Genomic DNA, 19,451 nt, shown 5'->3' on the forward strand with positions numbered 1-19,451 from the left:
ATATTACTGGGTAGATGGTATGCTCAGAGACGACGTGTATTGTAGACACATTCAGTATCCTTCACCTGTCTAACAAAGTGCTTTGTATACAGGAGGTAAATAAGTAAATACATAGATGGATAGACGAATGAATAAATGTTCTTGCTCCTGATCCTTATCCTACCAGTGGCTGCAACGCAGAAGACATTCTGCACGTTTAGGGAAAGTACTATGGAGAAGAACTGTGTTTAGGATCTATGTGTCCAAGATAAAGATGCTTATTATGGGGGCTGACAGGGAGCATGAATACCTGGGACACTCTGGGGTATTTTGAACCAAATACCAAGTGTATATTTTAATTCTCTTTTCACACTCTATTCTCAACTGATTACCTGCTGATCCCACTTAGAATCATTAGCAAAAACAAGTCCCTGCATAATAAGCCCCTCCAGGTTTTACCGGGCCCCAAATGTCTATTTGTATATATCTGACAAATAGAGGAAATTTTTTAAACTTCACCACTTCAAATTTGTAACGCAAATTCACATTCATTTCAGTTTTCTTTCCTCTTCATTTAACTGAAGAGAAATAGCCAGGTTATTAAGAGAGCAGAGAAAAAAATGGCAAGGATTGCTTTTCTCCCTGACAACATAAACTTCAGATTTATATGTGTTTGCTGTCCTTCATCTATCACATGCATGCCTTACACCGGGTGTCCTCTCTGTTGCCATTCAGGATGTTCCTGAGCCACCCTCTGAACCAGCGCTTGGTCAAGTTGGCATTGTGGTTCTTTCTGTTAGTATCCTGCTCAATGTCCCATGCCAAAAAAATAAAAAATAAAAAAATAATAAAACCACTAGCAGCAACAAACATAACACATAATAATAATGCCATACCTTCCAAAGGCCAACAGAGAGGATTTTTGGATTATCCACTATTCAGGATAATCTTCACTCCTGATCTCCCCTATTATTAGCGTGCATAATTGAGAATTCCCTGCATGTAACCTGACTTCCTTGCAAGAGAGCCATAAAAATCTCTGGCCCTTAGAGCAGTTTCAATGAATGAAATTAATTAAGAGAAAGAATTTGAGGTCCTGGGATGGGAATCATTGTAGAGCACTTTTAAATTATAGTGTCATGACTGGATATTGGAGTAAATTCTTTGATCTCCTTTCTCGTTAACAAGATGATATGATATTTTAAAGGCAATCATTCCATTTTGAAGGTCTGCTGACATCACCAACCATCAGAGCACAGTATGGAAATAAGATACCCACTTCTCTCTGCTTCCTCTTACTGATTTCATGCAATGACCTTGCAGTTATTAAATATAGGCCAACTTGCACTCTCAGACCTCAGGCAACCTCTTTTTTAAGTGATTGCTTACTCCCCAACATTTCTACTAAAATTTGATGCTTAAAGATCACTTAATGGAGGTAACCAATTTACCCCTGTCCCTTGGGTGGTCCCCCAGGGCAGTTTTTGCTGTTTCAATACAATTACAAAATGCTTCCAGGCTCTGTGAACTTGGTTATACAAGAAGGTTATGGCAACAAAGACTGTTTTCTTTGGAAAATTGTTACAAAGTGCTGACCTTCCTAAAGTATATAGCATTCTGAAAAGCCTGAAAGCCCAGATGCTTAACACTGTGAGAGACAGAGCCAAATTCTAGAACCAGAGGCATGAGTTAAAGTGCAGGATGCACTGAACCAAGACAAGCTAGAAGAGAACTTTCTTTCAGGAACATTTATTTCATGTCCTGTAGCCTGGATTCAAACAAAATTCCTTTGTTGACTCTCAAGTATGTTTAGGAGAATCTGACCTAGGAATGGCTTTGAGTCTCATACATGGATCAGAGAGTTGTAGCAAAGCCAGGATGATTTTGAAGGATTGTAGTGAAAAGCAGGATCTCATTTAATGACTAGCTGCCTTCCTGTTAAACATCAAGAGCATGATTCAAACAACTAAGTATACAATCCAGGCAAGACAACAAATAAGTAAGATAAAAGCACTGGTTACAGTCTCAGGTTTTGTGTATACTCATTACAGGGCATCCACATGGAAGTTACATGTTATTTACTGAAAAATGCATATTTCCTAATTTTGCAGACCCACGTGAGGAAGGGTGTTCTCTGGGGATGGGGAGGGGCTGAGAGGGGTGGGGAAGTTGGTGAGAATCCCCCTCTACCCACAGAAGCAATTACTGGGACAGAAACAGTATCCCCTTCTCCCCGCCCCCCGCCCTCCTTCTCAAAGGCCAAACACTGTGGGATGCACTGAACACTGTTCAGATCCACAAGGCTCTTCCATTTCTATTAAGTTGATTTAGTGCCATATAAGGAGGACATAAATGAGTAAGACCATAGGCCTTTCCTTGAGACCTGAGGGTTTCATAAAGCACCTTTCAGAAACAAGTGGCCTGGGTAATGCTGCAAGCCTTAAGCCTACAAAGTCAGTATTTATGGTGTACTGATTTTGTCATAGATGAATTTTGCTAGAATTTTAAAATGGATTTACAGTAATTTAATAAGTGGTTAAACTGTAACCATAGGACTAGAACTGCGTTCAGGTGTTCAACTGACTTAACATTTGCCTTATTAATAGGCATTTAAGTTAATTTCTTTCTTGTATATTTTCTTACGTTTTATCTTGTAGAATGTGAATTGCATCATCCTTCCTTGGTCATTTTTCTTGTATGGAGTGTTTGTGGGGCAAATCCCTAAGGCAGGGTTATGGAGGCAAAGCACATGACTATTTCCATAGTTCCTGGATGTATTTAGATAATCTAGTGTTAGAGAATAATAGAAAGGTTAGCAATCTTTTTGATGCTTCAATTTCCTCTTGAGTATAACTTCTACTGAAAAACAAAACAAATGTTGGTAAGAGAGCATTATAATTTTCATAGTTCTAGTGATACTCATCACCCCTACAAGAGAGGCTGAGCTCTCCAGGCACTTAGAGAATTGCAAAATAGATTGCTAAATACTTGTCTGTTCAATTATTAGACTTGTGAAAAGATCACAGAAGACTGGAAACTAATAAATATCATCCTTGTCAAAAGGCGAGACATTTTAACTTCTTTTAATTGGAAAGCAAATAGTTTGGTACTGAAGTAGGGCATGATGTTAGAACATGCATAGTAATTTTACTGCATATATATACAAATATGATATATTTTACATATCACATAATGGTGATGTATATTTTTGTGTGGAATATATATTATTATGTGTATTATTTATTAGTATTATTATGTAATGGTAGGTCTAGGATCTGCTGGCATGTCACATAACATAGGGTCCTTTGCACCTCTGTTCCAGGCTGAGGTGGGCTGTTGGTGCTCTTTAAGAGCCAAGCACAAGGGCAGCCCCCTGCTGGGACAAGCCAGTTTTGTGGCAGAGGGAAAGAACAAGAGAGCTGATGGAACCAGGCAAGTCCTCTTGAACATCTGCTCAGACATGGCACAGGTCCCACATCTGTGGGCAAGATGGCTGATGCTGTCACGGGAGGCACTCAGTCAAGTGATAACAGGATATATAACCTTCCTACAGCAAGCACAATTAAATATTTGGAAGCACAAATGTAATCAAGCACCCTTTATTTAATTCAACAAATATATTTTGAATACATCCTATGTGGTAGGCACTGCACTGAGATTCAGGGATTTAACTTTGATCTGAAGAGAGGTGTAGCTCCTACTCCAGGGGCGTTACATTCTAGAGTGGTATTTATAAAATCAATAAATTTTGTAAATAACTATATACTTATAATCATAACTCATGTTAAAATGAGTAAAGAACATTAGAGAGGGCATGGTTTTTGTGTTAAAACATTTGGAAAACCGTCCATTGGGAGAGCTAAGAGACCGGGTCTATACGCTCTTAAAGACAAAAACAAGCACAAAGAAAGACGGAAAGTCCTGGGAAATAAAATTGGCTCAATGTAAGGAGGCACTGTGGAACAATTCTAAAGGTAGAATGGGATGCTTAAGAGGTAGTGAGCTTCCTATCACTTTAAGTGGTCAATGCCTTTTTGGTGATGCCATATAGGAAACTCATGCTGTGGGACAAACAACCGAAATAGGTGTTTTAAAAATCTTTAGCACCTTAAGGTTATTTACAAATGTGCAAACTTTAAGTAAATAAAATAATTTATAAAGGAGTTCTCCATTAAAAAAAAAAAAATAAGGGGCTCCTGGGTGGCTCAGTTGGTTAAGCGTCCCACTTCGGCTCAGGTCATGATCTCACAGTTCATGAGTTCGAGCCCAGCGTTGTGTCGGGCTCTGTGCTGACAGCTCAGAGCCTGGAGCCTGCTTCACATTCTGTGTCCCCCTCTTTCTTTGTCCCTCCCTCCACTCCCACTCTGTCTCTCTCTCTCTCTCTCAAAAATGAATAAACGTTAAAAAAAATAATTAAAAAAAAAAAGTAAAATCATACAATGCCTTGGAGTTTCTAGGTTAAAATGAAGCTGAGTCCCTTGTATTGAAAACTATATGGAGGAAAGCTACTGGATTTCATTTTCAAATGAACATTAAATTTAACATTTTTCTATTTTCAGAGGCTTCTAATCATTTCTGTACTTTTCTACCAAATAAGGAGATGTAAGATAGATTAGAAAACATGAATAGTGTTTTTGAATAAGACATGTTTACAATTTGATGTTTTCAGTGTTGTCTACCAAACTTGCCAAGGAAAACTCTTCTGAATTTTTTTTTCATGATGAATGAGGACCCTGAGAATCTGATGGACCCCAATTTTCTGTAGAAAATAAACATGTCCACACTTGAACTTTTGAATATGTAACTCCATGTAATTTTACCGTGCAGAAGCTGGTACACGATGTGGTCATTTTGTGACACAAACTTACTTTTGCAGCAATAACCCACGATCTGAAATGCACGTTTACTTCTTCATCTATTGATTTTTGTTTGAAAAAGGTCATCTCAGACAGAGAAGAATAAAAATTCAGACATTCTCAGATTTTTGCCCAGTTCTTCCAAGAGCAATTCATTAGTGGGATGTAACTATACCTAACCTTATATCCCACTGCAAATATGTGCATAATCTAACAAGCTGGCTATTCCAGCAACTTCACTGGACTATGAGATCACCAACAGCATACATATGCAGCTGTGGCCAAATCTGAAGTACTTCAATAGTTGAAGATACCGCAGAAGTTCACAGAATATATCATCTACACGTTCAGCAGGTTCTAACCACGGTACAGGATTTGCATTCTGATATGTGATGGAGACATATGTGTAATGATGAGTGCACACACTGACTGTGCTCTCATTTACTACGTCCAGGCACTGCTCTCTGCATTAATGTGTATTAATCCCATTTGGTATAATAATGATTCTATGTAGAAAGCACAATTAAATTCCCTGTTTTTACAGATATGAATGCTAAGGCATACACAGTTTAGTTAGCTGACATTTACATTATTAGGAAATGGCAGAGCCTGGATATAGCATGGTAAAAAGCATTTGGAGTTCCAGGGGAGAAAATCAAGTTTTAATGTTTTGCTCCTTTGCTTGCTGCTTATGACCTAACAGGCAAGTTGTAGAAACTCTCTCACATAGAGCACCTGACTTAGAGGGAGATTTCTACCCACCTGCCATTTTAAGACTTGTGAATTTTCAAACACCTCTTAAAATTACTAAGGAAAAGTTCAAAAGCAGTACTTCATAAGTACTTATAAAATGAAAAGTGACACAACTAAATTGCAAGTGTCTTTTCATACGTCTTTTTGCTTCTTTAAAGAAGCGGCCAGTCAGGGTTTTGTGAATTCGAGCCCCATGTCAGGCTCTGAACTGGCAGCACGGAGACTGCTTGGGATTCTCTCTCTCCAGATCTCTCTGCCCCTCCCCGACTCATGCTGTCTCTCTCTCTAAATAAATTAATAAACAAACAAGCAAAAAAAAATTTTTAAGTGCCCAGTGAGTTACAAAAGTGCTGTGCAAAGGACTCTGTAAATTGGAAATCACCTTGCAAATGTTAGCTGTTATTGCTACCACTGTCCTTCTTGTTTAGGGGTTAATACTGATGAGACATGGTCAAATATTTTAATACCTTGCTGTTACGTAAGCCTTTACTGGTCCGGTCTCAATTTCAGCTTTTAATAAATGATATCATACATATGAACTAAACTCCAGAAAACGTTGTGAAGCATTTTTCATTAACTGAATACTGTATTTCTATTCCTTCTAAGCAACCAAATTCATCTACCCCATTAAAAGAGAAAGCTAGGAAATGGAACCTAAATCTCCTCCAAGCTTATATTCTCAGTCCTCTCCTCTGTCACTAGAACACAAGCTGCTATCATACCCCAATCATTATCTGAGTGATTTGACTTCAGGACTTAGTTTTGGACTCAGACAGACATGGAATCAAACCTACCTTGGCTATATATTAGCTGTGTGATCTACACAAACTAATTCATTTCCCTGACTCCCAATTTATTAACCTATAAAATAAGAACAAGAACACTGAATTCTCATGGATTATTAGGAATTTGAATGAAAAAATAGCATTAAGTAATAGGAATAATTTTTTTTTAATGTTTGTTTTTGAGAGAGACAGAGCACAAGTGGGGAGTGGGGACAGAGAGACAGAGGGAGACACAGAATTCAAAGCAGGCTCCAGGCTCTGAGCTGTCAGCACAGAATCCGACATGGGGCTCAAACCCACAAACTGCAAGATCATGACCTGAGCAGAAGTTGGAAGCTTAACTGACTGAGCCACCCAGGGGCCCCAGGAATAAATTTGTAATCTGGTGCTTGAGATTGTCATTATTAAAGAATGTCATCCTTAAGGTGTCCATATGACATTCTAATTACTTTTTTTTCTGACCCAAATTAGAAGATCTCTTTAAAATGGCATATAGGGGTGCCTGGGTGGCTTGGTCGGTTAAGCATCTGACTTCGGCTCAGGTCATGATCTCACGGTCTGTGGGTTCGAGCCCCGCGTCGGGCTCTGTGCTGACAGCTCAGAGCCTGGAGCCTGTTTCAGATTCTGTGTCTCCCTCTCTCTCTGCTCCTCCCCTGTTCATGCTCTGTTTCTCTCTGTCTCAAAAATAAATAAACGTTAAAAAAAAATTAAAAAAAAAAATAAAATAAAATAAAATGGCATATAAACCTTCCTACCTTCCTAAAATGTAAGATGAGAAACCATAACCATCAAGTTGACTGGTGGATGATGCTGACAATAGAGTATCTGTTATTTTTTTAGCTGGAAAACTCAGTTCACTTACTCCCTTGACAAAAAGTATTAGAAAATAAGTATCACGACAATATATTATTCTAAATATGATATCTAAAAACAAATAAATAAATACAATATCTAGAATTAACTTATAATATTTGGATCCCAGTTCAGTCAGAAGCCTGAAAATTAAAGCCTAACAAATTTCCTAGGAGTTTGCATTTATTTAGTGAACAATGGGCTTTTTTTCTCTAAGGGTAAAAATAAATGTTCAGACAAATCTCACACAGATTCTAGGATTGATATCGTGTCATACAGAATATTTATATGGAAATAGTGTTAGCTAGTTAAATTCATGGGAATTCAGAAAGAATTCTGCCAAATGCAAAATACTGAGTAACACTCAAATACTCAAAATACTAAGTGCAGTTCATTCTTCTTGCCCCTAAATTTTAAAGGAGCAGTCTACAATGAGATTGAATTTAAGAGTCACCTGGAGAGTTTCTGAACCTCCCCAAAACCAGACCATACCCAAGACCACTCAGATCAGGCATCAGTGATCTTTAAAGTTCCTAGATGACTCCAATGTGTATCCAAGGCTGAGAATCTCTGTTTTAAGGCAATTTCGTCCTTGTTTTTGCCTCCAACCTGTTTTATGATAAGCACATGAGAAAAAAATTTGCGGAAAACCAAGGTAAAGTACTATTCAAGAGGAAACGTCCCCAACTAAATATTTTAGAATCAGCCCTTTCAGAAAAGCTTATGTAAAATTCTAAAGGCATTAATTTTTTTCCAGAAGTAATTGGTGGATAGTAAGGGGGTTTCAACACAGATTTCACATGATGTCAGCATCACCCCATGTCACCACTTTAAAAGATGACGGAATCATCTGCTTCCATTTTTCTACTGATAAAAACCTCATGTCAGAAGTGGAGCCTGATGCCTTGAGCCTCATTTAGCCATAAACATGGGAAATGGCAGGCAATTCTGATGGAAGTTTAAGAAAACCCAAACCACTATGTACAGCTCTTTGGCCTCAATGCAAATAAACAAGGATTCATTTGTGCCCAGTTGGTATCTGATGGGCCCATTTTGGAATGCTCTCAAAATGTGTGCGGCACCAAGAAATGCAGCTGCCGCCAGTTAGCTCTGTCGGTTGGAGCGCAGTAACTAATGAGGCCAAGGTTGTGGGTTTGGCCAGTTTGAATTCCTCTGTTCCATGGCCACAGACTTTACCACCAGCCTCAGACAGCTGTCCACAAAATATGTGCCCTTGGCCACAAAGCAGAGTGGGTGAGAAAGTGCAGACAAACCAATTCAAATCTATCACCACAACGAGAAAAACAGCTCAGAGCACATGCCCAGCTGACTATAGATGTATTGCATCATCTTCATGCGTGATGTACAACAAGCTACTCCAACCAGTTGTGATTTTATTGGCAGCCATTTCAGTGCTGTCTATGGACGGTTGATATTCTGTATGTCCTGTGTATATGCTTTTAGAATAGGCTTAGAAGCAGTAGTTATAATTTTGTTGTAAATCTCACCAAAAACACATTTTACAAGAACAGAGGACAGACATTTCACCTTACTTAATCTTTTCCCTGCTCCCTTTTGTTTGGCTTTAGAGCTTAAATGGTTCCAAGACCACATTGTACAAATGAATCTCGACCTACTGACCACTGGTAAGCTCAGGAGTTTCTTCTCTTAGACCCTGATTTGGTTGTGTGCCTTCTTCCTTTACCTTTTTACAGGACTTTCTTCACTTTGGCACCTTAGTCTTCTGTCAAGTTGAATCATCTTCTGGACCAACTCAACTTTTATATGATGAGAGGAAATCTCACAAAGCAAATTACACATTGGTAAGTAATTTGCTAGTACTCGGGGTACTTATTTGTATTGGTTTACTGTTACTATTGTAAAGGCCACTTTAAATGAACATTTTTATATCATACAAATTGCATGGTTAGTGCTCCAGGGGAATATAGTCTGACTTATGCCAAAAGAAGGGGAGAATACACAGGCAATTTTTATACAGATATAAATAGCCACGTAAATATTATAATCCATTTTGACTTTTAAAGAAGTTTTAAAGAAGTTCAATACACACTCAGGCACACACACACATATCTACTTCTAATATAATTTAAGAAATAAGAGCTATCTATAGTGATTTGGATAATACTCTTAAAAATGAGTGGAAAAACCTATGCTTTATGTTTTTTGTTAATGTGTATATTGGTCTAACTTTGCAAATTTCCACAATAAAACACAGATCATAAAAAAGTAGGTTGAATTATTATTACTCATAATTCTAAATTAAGAGATAATGACCTTGTTATGAACATAAACTATAAAATGAATTGGATCTTATTCCTTTTGCCATTTTCCAGAATTGCATTTGTAAAACGTGAGGAAGTCCAATTAGACAGCCTATTTGTTATTATTCCTATTCTCCAAAGTTGCGTTTCTTTTTTTTTTTTTTCCAAAGTTGCATTTCTACTGAACTTTGTAGTTTGGTTTTAATGGGAGAAATGCTAGTGATAGTAAATTGAAAAAATGAGAATATGGGGTGAATATTAAGCTTGTGAATGGTTATATAACTTTAAAATAGATTGAGTATAAAATAATTTCAGGCTAGTAAAATGTTTAAGTCGTGGCAAACAGACGAGCTTATCAAGAATGTACTCCCCATGATTCAGCTTGTAATCTCTTATAGTCCCACTTTCCTTATTTAATATATGAACAAAATGTTATTGAGAAGCTGGTGCATGCAGTAATTCTGTCATGTGCAGGAAATACAAGCTGATTACAAAAAGGTCTCTTCCCTCCAATTTAATATCCAAACAATATCCAATTTAAAACAGCATGCAATTCACGGTGAGTTCTACAATAAAGGCATGTACAGGGGACAGTGGTGCCCCCAGGAGTACTACTGGTCTTTCCAGGGAGATGGAGTAAAGGCCCCACACACACAATTCTTGAAATATCATTTCTAACAATAAGTTGTAGGTAAGTATTGAAAGTTAGAGTCAAACTGTACAGCGGTTCAGAACCCACCGTGTTCTCATCCACAAACCTTGATTCAATCCTTGGCTCTGCTATAGCCCCAGCTGTATGGTCTCTCCCATCTGTGCTGTGTTGTCACTCATTTTTCCAAAGTAATATTCTTTATAACACTGGTTTCAATGACCATGTGTTCATAAATGATTTTCAAATCTACGTCTCTCACCGATTTCCCTTTACTGAACTGCACACACTATATCTGATTACCCATTATACATTTCCACTTAAATACCCCTTAGACAAGTTAAGCTTAATTTGTCCAAAATGAAATTTATCACCATTCCCAATACACATGATTGTTTTCCTTTTCTTCTTTTTTCTCCTCACTTGATAAATGAGTCTACCACACAACCAATCACACAAACAGAAGACCTGGGATCATTCCAGTAGTTTTCCTTCTTCACCCCTCACCACAGAGCTTTGCTCTGGATTCTATCTCACTCATCTATCTAATATGTATACCCCTCTCCTTTCATACCACTTAAACCTTAGTTGATCTGTTTGGGGGCTGGGAAGGGGCAAAGGTAGATTGCTGCGATACCCTCTACTGTTCCACTTCTTAAGTCTTCTTTGTTCCTTGGTAGATACCTACAATAGCCTCCAAGTTTTCTGCCTCTGGTCTATTCTCATCTCCCATGTCTTCTCTTCACTGCTTCCAGAGTCATCTTTCTAAAACACTAATTTTATCATGTCATTCTTCAACTTACAATCCTTCCTATGTCCTTGCAGATGAAATTTGAACTACTTTCTAAGATCCTTTATAATTTTGCCCCCGACCTCTTCTCCAGCTTTGTCTCTTTATTACTCTTCCATTTCTTCCATTAAACACCTTTTCTCTGCCAAGGGAGAATTACTTACATTTCTCTAAATGTACTAGTCTCTTACATTCTAACCCTGTCTGTCTGCCTGTCTGTCTTTCCTCCACACAGACATAGATACACACACACACACACACACACACACACACGCACACGCACACACTACACATTTCTGCACCTGCTGTTTCCTATAAGTGCACTGTAACCTGCTGTTTCCAAGTACGGTATTCTTCCCACACCCTTCTAAATGTGATGAACTCTTATCTGACCTTCATCACATAGGTCATTCTTCTGGGAAGCCTTTCTTGTTGGCTTCTCGCATTTCCTTTCTGAATCAACTGGGTTAAGTTCCCTTTGCTGTTCATACGTGGCTGTAATTATTTCCTTTTCTAATTCCTCTGCCAGACATCAAGCAATTTAAATGCATCCCTGGTCTAAATATATACAGCAATAAACATTGCACTCAGCACATAGCAATAACTTAATAAATATTTCCTGAAATGAAGTTCAAGACAACTCACTTGGTCACTGTATCTTTCTCAGATGAATTCTTCTCCTTCTAAGCCTCTTCCTTGGCTCACCTGCTGGCCCCCTCATATCTTCTTCAGTGCCACCACACATCCCTCCTAAACAACCTTCTCTGCTGCAAGCTTATTTCATGTTTGCTTTGTCTACAATAGTGCTTCTCACATGGGGATGGTTTTGTCCCTCAGGTGATACTGGGAAATATCTGGAGACATCTGTGATTGTCACAACTGAGATGGGGGTATGCTACTGGCATCTAGAGGATAGAGATCAAGGAAGCTGGCAAACATCCTACCATGCAGAGGACATCCCCCCACAATAAAGAATTAGCAGGTTCAGGGGCCCCTGGGTGGCTCCGTTGGTTAAGCGCCTACTTCGGCTCAGGTCACCATATCACGCTTCATGAGTTCAAGCCCCGTGTCAGGCTTGCTGCTGTCAGCACAGAGCCTGCTTCGGATCCTATTCAGTGCAGCCCTCTCTCTCCCCCTCCCCTGCTTGTGCTCTCTTTCTCAAAAATAAAATAAACATTAAAGAATTTTTTCTAAAAACATTTTTTTTCTAAAAAAAAGAATGATCAGGTTCAAAATGTCAATAGTGCCAAGGCTGAGAAACACTGGCCTATAGTAGATGAATAAACAGGCCACCTATCAGTCTGCAGGTCTATGAAGCATGCCTTCAGGTGACACAGAAAACATGGCCACTAAAAATTGACCACAACCGGTCAGCAGTCCATCTGCTAGGCTGTGAAGAGCAGAACTGGTGCACAGGCCTCAGACTTCAGTATCATGTCGTGTGATCTAGAAGGCAGTGTCCCAAAAGTCAGTGACAGTGCACAGGACAGAAAGGCGAGGTTTCACATAAGCAAAGTGAAAAGAAAAGTGCCTGTCTTGACTCTGTAGCCACACACCAATAAAATGATTTTCAAGTAAAGAGAAGTAACTAGGGACAAAAATGTTAGATTTTATTTTTCAAATTAACCTTAGCCAACATGAATTTAGTAGGAAATTGGGCTACAGATTTACATGTTAAGTTGCCAAGTATTAAACCTGTCCTGGCTTCTTATTAAAAAAAATTTTTTTTAAGTTTATTTATTTTCAGAGAGACAGAGAAAGAGTGAGCAGGGGAGGGGCAGAGAGAGAGGGAGAAAGAGAGAGAATCCCAAGTAGGCTCTGCGCTGGCAGCACAGAGCCTGATGTGGGGCTTGAACTCATGAACTCATGAACAACCATGAGATCATGACCTGAGCCTAAATCAAGAGTCGGACGTTTAGTGCACTGAGCCACTTAGGCACCTCCTGGCTTCTTATTTAAGAAACAACACAATATCCTGCTTTAACTTGTGAGTGAGACAGTGGTGAGTGGCCTGTTCAACACTGTGAGGGGCAGTAAGAAACAAAGCATTAGGATATTGTGAAAATATGTTTGTTCTGGGAATGGTGTAGTTGTCAAAATTCACACTGCAAAAAAAGTTGGCACATGAAGTTGTGGGGTAAGAAATGTTACCCTGAAGAGGATTAAGCCTCCTGGGGCTTTTCCAGAGCATCAGTTTTATAACATCTGTTTTTAATTTCTGTATATTCTATTTCCCTGGAAACTTAAAAAAAACTCCAAATTTAACATAAACTGACCCTTTTGTAGCTTATTTTTTTTAACAACTCCCAGATCATCATTGCTTTCAAATAGACTTTCAAAGATTTTTTTCTTTTTCTGAATGACAATGAATTGTAATGTAACTTTCTAAAACCAGTTTCAAAAAGTTAAACTCCATTAATTCAAATTACTTCAGTTCCTAACTGATACTAATTTAGAAGTCATCACCCATGTAGGTAAACTCTATATCAGAGGAGCTTTTGAAATGGAAGGATTTAGTCATTTGAAATCTGAAAAAAAAAAAATCTTGAAAGCTAAAAAATACCCATCAACCGATAATTCATTGCGTCTTCATTGACAAGAATCTAAGTGACAAGATACCAGAAAGAAACCTGTAAAAATAAACAAGCATGGGGCACCTGGGTGGCTCAGTCGGTTAAGCATCTTGACTTCAGCTCAGGTCATGATCTCAGGGTTCAAGGGTTAGAGCTCCGCATCAGGCTCTCTGCTATCAGCACAGAGCCGCTTCAGATTCTCTGTTCCCCTCTGTCTTTGCCCCTCCTCCACTCATTCTTGCTCTCTCTCTCCCCTCCTCAAAAATAAATAAATATTTAATAAAAGATAATGAACAAGCAGGGATATCTAATATTAAAATAGTAATAGGCCTATGACTTTATTTCAAAGTTCCCAAGTTTTTTGAAATATTAGTAAAAAATATGTTACTAACAATACTGCCCTCCTCCTCTGTTAGCAATTTCTCTGGCAAATGTTGATTTCTCATAATGATAGTACTGCCACTCCTCTCCCCCCTCCCTCCTACATCCTCACATGCCACTGATAGGCTGTCTGTCCAGTTACCTATGATTTTCAGAGATTGATAATGCCTACTGAAGAAACCATGTGTTTTCCACCAATCACCTTTTCTGTACCTAACAGAGAACTTCCCAGACTTTCTTGGTGCTACCGGGATTCTTGTTGGACTAGCCAATATTTTCATTATACTCTACCTCTTCTCATGAAATAGTGAAATACCAACGATTTCAAAAAATTATTACTTTATTGACTTCATCATCAATAGGAGAAAGGACAGACTTACCATAGCTCATGGGGTTGGATGTATAATTTTCCTTAAATGGTCACATTCTCCTATTCTCTGGCACTCATAATTTATAAGAACCTGCTTAGAATACATGGTACTTCCCAATGGAAAACAAACAAACAAACAAAGCCAGTTTTGCACATAATTTCTGCTTTTATTACCTCCAAAATCACTTGGATATATTGTTTTGATATATGCAACTAGCAAGAATTAAATATATATGGAAACTATCAATAGTGAGTTTCTAAATATTTCATCTAATATGAATTCAAAATCTTACAAGTCCTTGAGGCTAAAATCAGCAATGTATTCAAAGTTAGGATGAAACAAATGTTTAATCCTTCCACCAAGCTTCAGTTTCAGCATCCCACAAAAGATTATTGACTATGCTTTACAGATTTGTTACACCTTACTCTGTAAAAAAGATCAACTCTAAATTGAAATTTTGTCATGCATCTTTATTTAAGGAAATCATTTGAGTTAAACTAATTTATACCCGCCATTATTATTAATTAATGAGATTTCATTATGTCTGTAATGATTAAATCTAATTCCTGGCAAAAGCAGGCTAGAAAGAGGCCCAACCAGACAGTTCACGGATCAGGATAGATTATGTGACTCTGATATCTATGTTTATGGGAGGTAGAAATGATAGCAAGTCCATGATTGTGGAGGTGGAAGTGAACTTAAAATGGCAAACCATGCCCAGAAAGATTATGTCCTACAAAAATACCTAGACTAAATTCAGGATATAAAATGGTAACAATCAACTGAGGAAACTGGGAGAGATGTTTTTATAGCAATGCTACATCTGCATAGTTAAGGATGTTAAGAAAAGGAGTAAGAAGTTATACACACACACATGCACACACACACACACACACACACACACACACACATATATATATATATAGTATAATTTTCAGTATCTTTGCCAGAAAAGTGAGTGAGAATCTATGAAATAATACAAAAAAGGTAGATAGGAGCCAAATGATCAAAATAGGAATTTTTAGTTTTATTCCAACTAAATGGAAGTCATAATTCTTTTAAGCAAGAGACCACCATGGTCTGGCTTACAATTTTAATAGAACAGTCTGTTTCCTATGGATAAAACAAATTGGGAGGGCATGTATATAAGCATGGAGATGTACAAAGCAGTTGTTCAGGTGAGAGACTAGAATGGTCTCCAGAAATAAGTGGAGAAAAACTAGTGGGTTTTAGGTATATTTTGGATAGATACACAAGAACTTGTTGAAAGACTAATGTATCTGATGAAAGATGGTGAGAGAAAAGGAGTATTTTTAGCTTTCTGCCTTGCTTGCTTGCTTGAGTAGATGGGGATGGCATTAACTGAGATGTGGATGACTGGATGAGAAACAGATTTTGTAGGTTAGTACATTTTGGACATGATAACTTTGAGTCATTCATCACATAGACAGTTGTATATACAAATATGGAGCTCAGTGGATGATCTGGCCTAGAAATATCAACATAAAACAGGAAAATCATCAGTATTGATTGTATTTAAAGTCAAGAGGCTTGATGATATCACCTAGGCAAAGAGTATAAATGAAAAAAAAAAAGAACAGAACGCAGGAAAGAAAATTGAGGAACTCCAACATAAAAAGTCAAGGTTGAAGTAGATACAAGATGAATAGGATAAACTGAAAAGGAGATAAGGAGCCAGTGATGTCAAAAATGACAAGGAGAGTATTTTAAAGAGTTGTCTTTAAGTAGTTGACTGTGTATAACATTGCTGAGAAACCAAGGGAGATAAAGACTGAGATATGTCATTGGAATTGTCATATGATGGTTTTGGTGACTTTGGAAAGAGATGCTTCAAAGGTGGTGGGATAAAAGTGAAAATAAAATGGCTCAGAATCTGAATGGGAGGTGAAGATGTGGATATTACAAGTGTAGATCATTTATTTAAGAGGCTTTGCTGTGATACTAAGCACAGAAATGGACAGCAGCTAGAAGAAAAAAATGGCGTTAAAAGGAAGCTTTTTAAAATGTCTATTTATTTTTGAGACAGAGAGAGAGAGAGAGAGAGAGAGAGAGAGAGACAGAGAGACAGAGAGAGAGAGAATGAGCAGGGGAGGGACAAAGAGAGAGGAAAACACAGAATCCAAAGCAGACTCCAGGCTCTGAGCTATCGGCACAGAGCCCGACACAGGGCTCAAACCCACAAACCATGAGATCACGACCTGAGTTGAAGTTGGATGCCCAACCGACTGAGCCACCCAGATGCCCCAAGGAAGCTAATTTTTTAAGGGTGGAACAAATTAAAACATTTTAAATTATGATGGGAATAACTCAATAGAAAGGAAATACTGATGCTGCATAAAATACAAGAGATGATTATAGAGGCAAAATCCTTGTGAGAACAAGAAGTGATGGGATCCATTTCATTTGACAGGAGCATTTGCAAGTGATAACTTAAACTAAGACCAGTCAAACCATTCATATCATTTTATTCGATAATAATCACAATGATAAAGAAAGCAGAAACTTGGATCCAAAGAGGGTCAGAGTGTTCCGGGTAGGGGAACTTAGTGTATTCGCAAGCAAATATTACAATAATGAGTCATGGAATTGGACAAAAGTGAAGACAGGAGGGAATGACAGTCATTGAAAAAGTGATGAAGTGAGTGGATTGGTTTAGAGGTCTCTCAATGTGGCAGAAGAATTGCTGCAACAAGCTGAAAATAAAGAAAATAGTGATCGGATTGGGAAATACTTGAAATCAGGATTTCAAACATGGTGCCCTTACTAGTGATAAAGTAACCCAGGGCATGGATTTGGGAGTGAGTGGCTAAGCCTACTCGAAAGATTGTAGCATGTGAGGCAGATAAGGAAATGATTGACTAGTGTGATATATATCACTCCCTTGGATGCTAGAGTCATCAGGAATATGACAGGGCTGTAGGTAGAAAAGAGTATGAGAGCCCTCAGTCAGTGGGGGGGGGAGTGACCAGGGCCTAGAGAGCAGCTATATGAGGTGCAAAGTTGGATGAAATGAAGGTTAAAAGACCTAGGGTTTTAGAAGGAGGAAGAAGGAAATGAAGTGGCTTCAAAGCAGCAATGGGCAGCAAGGGGTCATCTAACATAATGCCAGGTCCTGGGGAAACAAAAAAATAGCCTCCATCTGAAAAGTCCTCAGGGGAAGCAGCTTAATCTGGTTTTAGTCAAGGCAAACGGAGAAATAAAGATTTGGAAGAGGATGGGGATATAGGAGATGGTATTGATCACAGATGGGGTGTTTCTGGGAGTATAGGAAAAGGATCTGGAAGGGGTGGGAGGCTGGAGGATGGGTCAGATTCAAGAATGACAATGGCAGCATTAGAGTAAGAAAAGGCAAGACAGTGCACACCCTGCAAGGCTCAGGATTCTTGAGCTGCCACAAGGAAAACCAAGAGGTGACATATGATGGTGTTAGTTCTGACAGCTAAATCACACAAAGGTAGCCCATGATGCCACAAGGACCTGGTCACCGTTACCTCCTGCCGTTCCAGATAGCCTAAGGATTTTAGGCCACATCAATTTTATATTACGTATTACAAAATTAAACAATTTTAAGTCAAGCATATCAGCTAGAAGCTAATTTGTGTTTTTTTTTTCTTTCATATGTCACCCTTTATGAAAAATATTAAACCCTTCCCCTTCTTTGACAGGACAGAGGACATTTTATTTTTTTTAATTTAGTCAGGGTTCAGACTCTGGTTTATATGTTTATCTCTCCTTGTTTTTATTTTCCCAGAGGAAACTACCTATACCCTACTTCTCTCCTCAAAAATTCTAATGTAGAAATGATATTCTCGTCACTTTTCTTTTATTGAGTCACCCTGAGAAGTGATTTAATACACTGATGCCATGCCAGTTATGTGGGTTTGGAATTGGGTATCTCTACAGTTTCATCAGTGATGCTATCCCAAGACTATTGATTCCTCTCAGGAAATTTAAATCTCTGAACAGCAACTGATGGCACTAGGAAGAATTGCAGGGTCAGTAGTCCATGAGTTCATCAAATGTTCTAGTCAGAACACTGGCTCGTTTTTCCCTCTAATGCAGATATCTTTTTACTCATCTGATATTAGGTGAGACATCCTATCTCAATGAACTACCCAGTTTCCCATTTGTGCACAGAACGTAGGGAAAAACCAATTTCCTCGAGGCTGTGACTTGCAGGCGGTGGGGGATTTTATGACAAATGGTTGGCTCCAATGATCTCTCAAGAAAATCACTTGTCTCCAGTCAGAAATCTCCTTCGTTTATTTCAAGATAGAGTGATACGTCCCTTCAGTGTGTCTCTTCATTTGAATCAGCAGCAAATAGAAACTAACATCAAACCGTGTAGGTGGCCACATTTGAACTGGGTCTGAAAACATGGAAAGGAGCTCTGAAAATAGGGCAGGTTGACTTAGTGCCTGCAGACTAACGGGTGCCTTAAAAAAGATGACATACTCAGGAATGAGCGGAAGTTCAGTGTGGTCATAGCAAGCGGTACGTGTGTGCGTTTTGGGAAAGAGGAAAGATCTCTGGAAGCAGGAGTTACCACACAAAAAAAGTGAATTTTCCTATGTCAAGTCTATCACGTCAACTGGGTTGACTTTTTAAAAAACTAGTCCAGGGGAGCCTGGGTGGCTCAGTCGGTTAAGCGTCCGACTTCAGCCAGGTCACGATCTCGCGGTCCGTGAGTTCGAGCCCCGCGTCAGGCTCTGGGCTGATGGCTCGGAGCCTGGAGCCTGTTTCCAATTCTGTGTCTCCCTCTCTCTCTGCCCCTCCCCCGTTCATGCTCTGTCTCTCTCTGTCCCAAAAATAAATAAAAAACGTTGAAAAAAAAATAAAAATAAAAAACTAGTCCATCATTTGATTATATTGACAAGTTGACTGAATGAGAATGACAAAACTCATTGAGAATGAGGGTATTAAACGTAGTTGCCTTAAGTCTATCATGACTCCTCTGCTTAGCATTAATCTCTTTGTGGAAACAAAGCAAGAAACACATTAGGCCTCTTTTGAGCTTTTGGCAATTTGTATGAACACTTCTTGCATTTAGTCTCTAAGTACAAACTAGGGATCTGAGCTGGGTAGATCTCTAGAGTATATGCAAATGTTGTTACTGAATTGAGTAGTCAGTTCACATATGTGCCCCCCCCCCACATTAT

This window comes from Panthera tigris, chromosome A1 (genome assembly GCF_018350195.1).
Source record: "Panthera tigris isolate Pti1 chromosome A1, P.tigris_Pti1_mat1.1, whole genome shotgun sequence".
Lineage (NCBI taxonomy): Eukaryota > Metazoa > Chordata > Mammalia > Carnivora > Felidae > Panthera > Panthera tigris.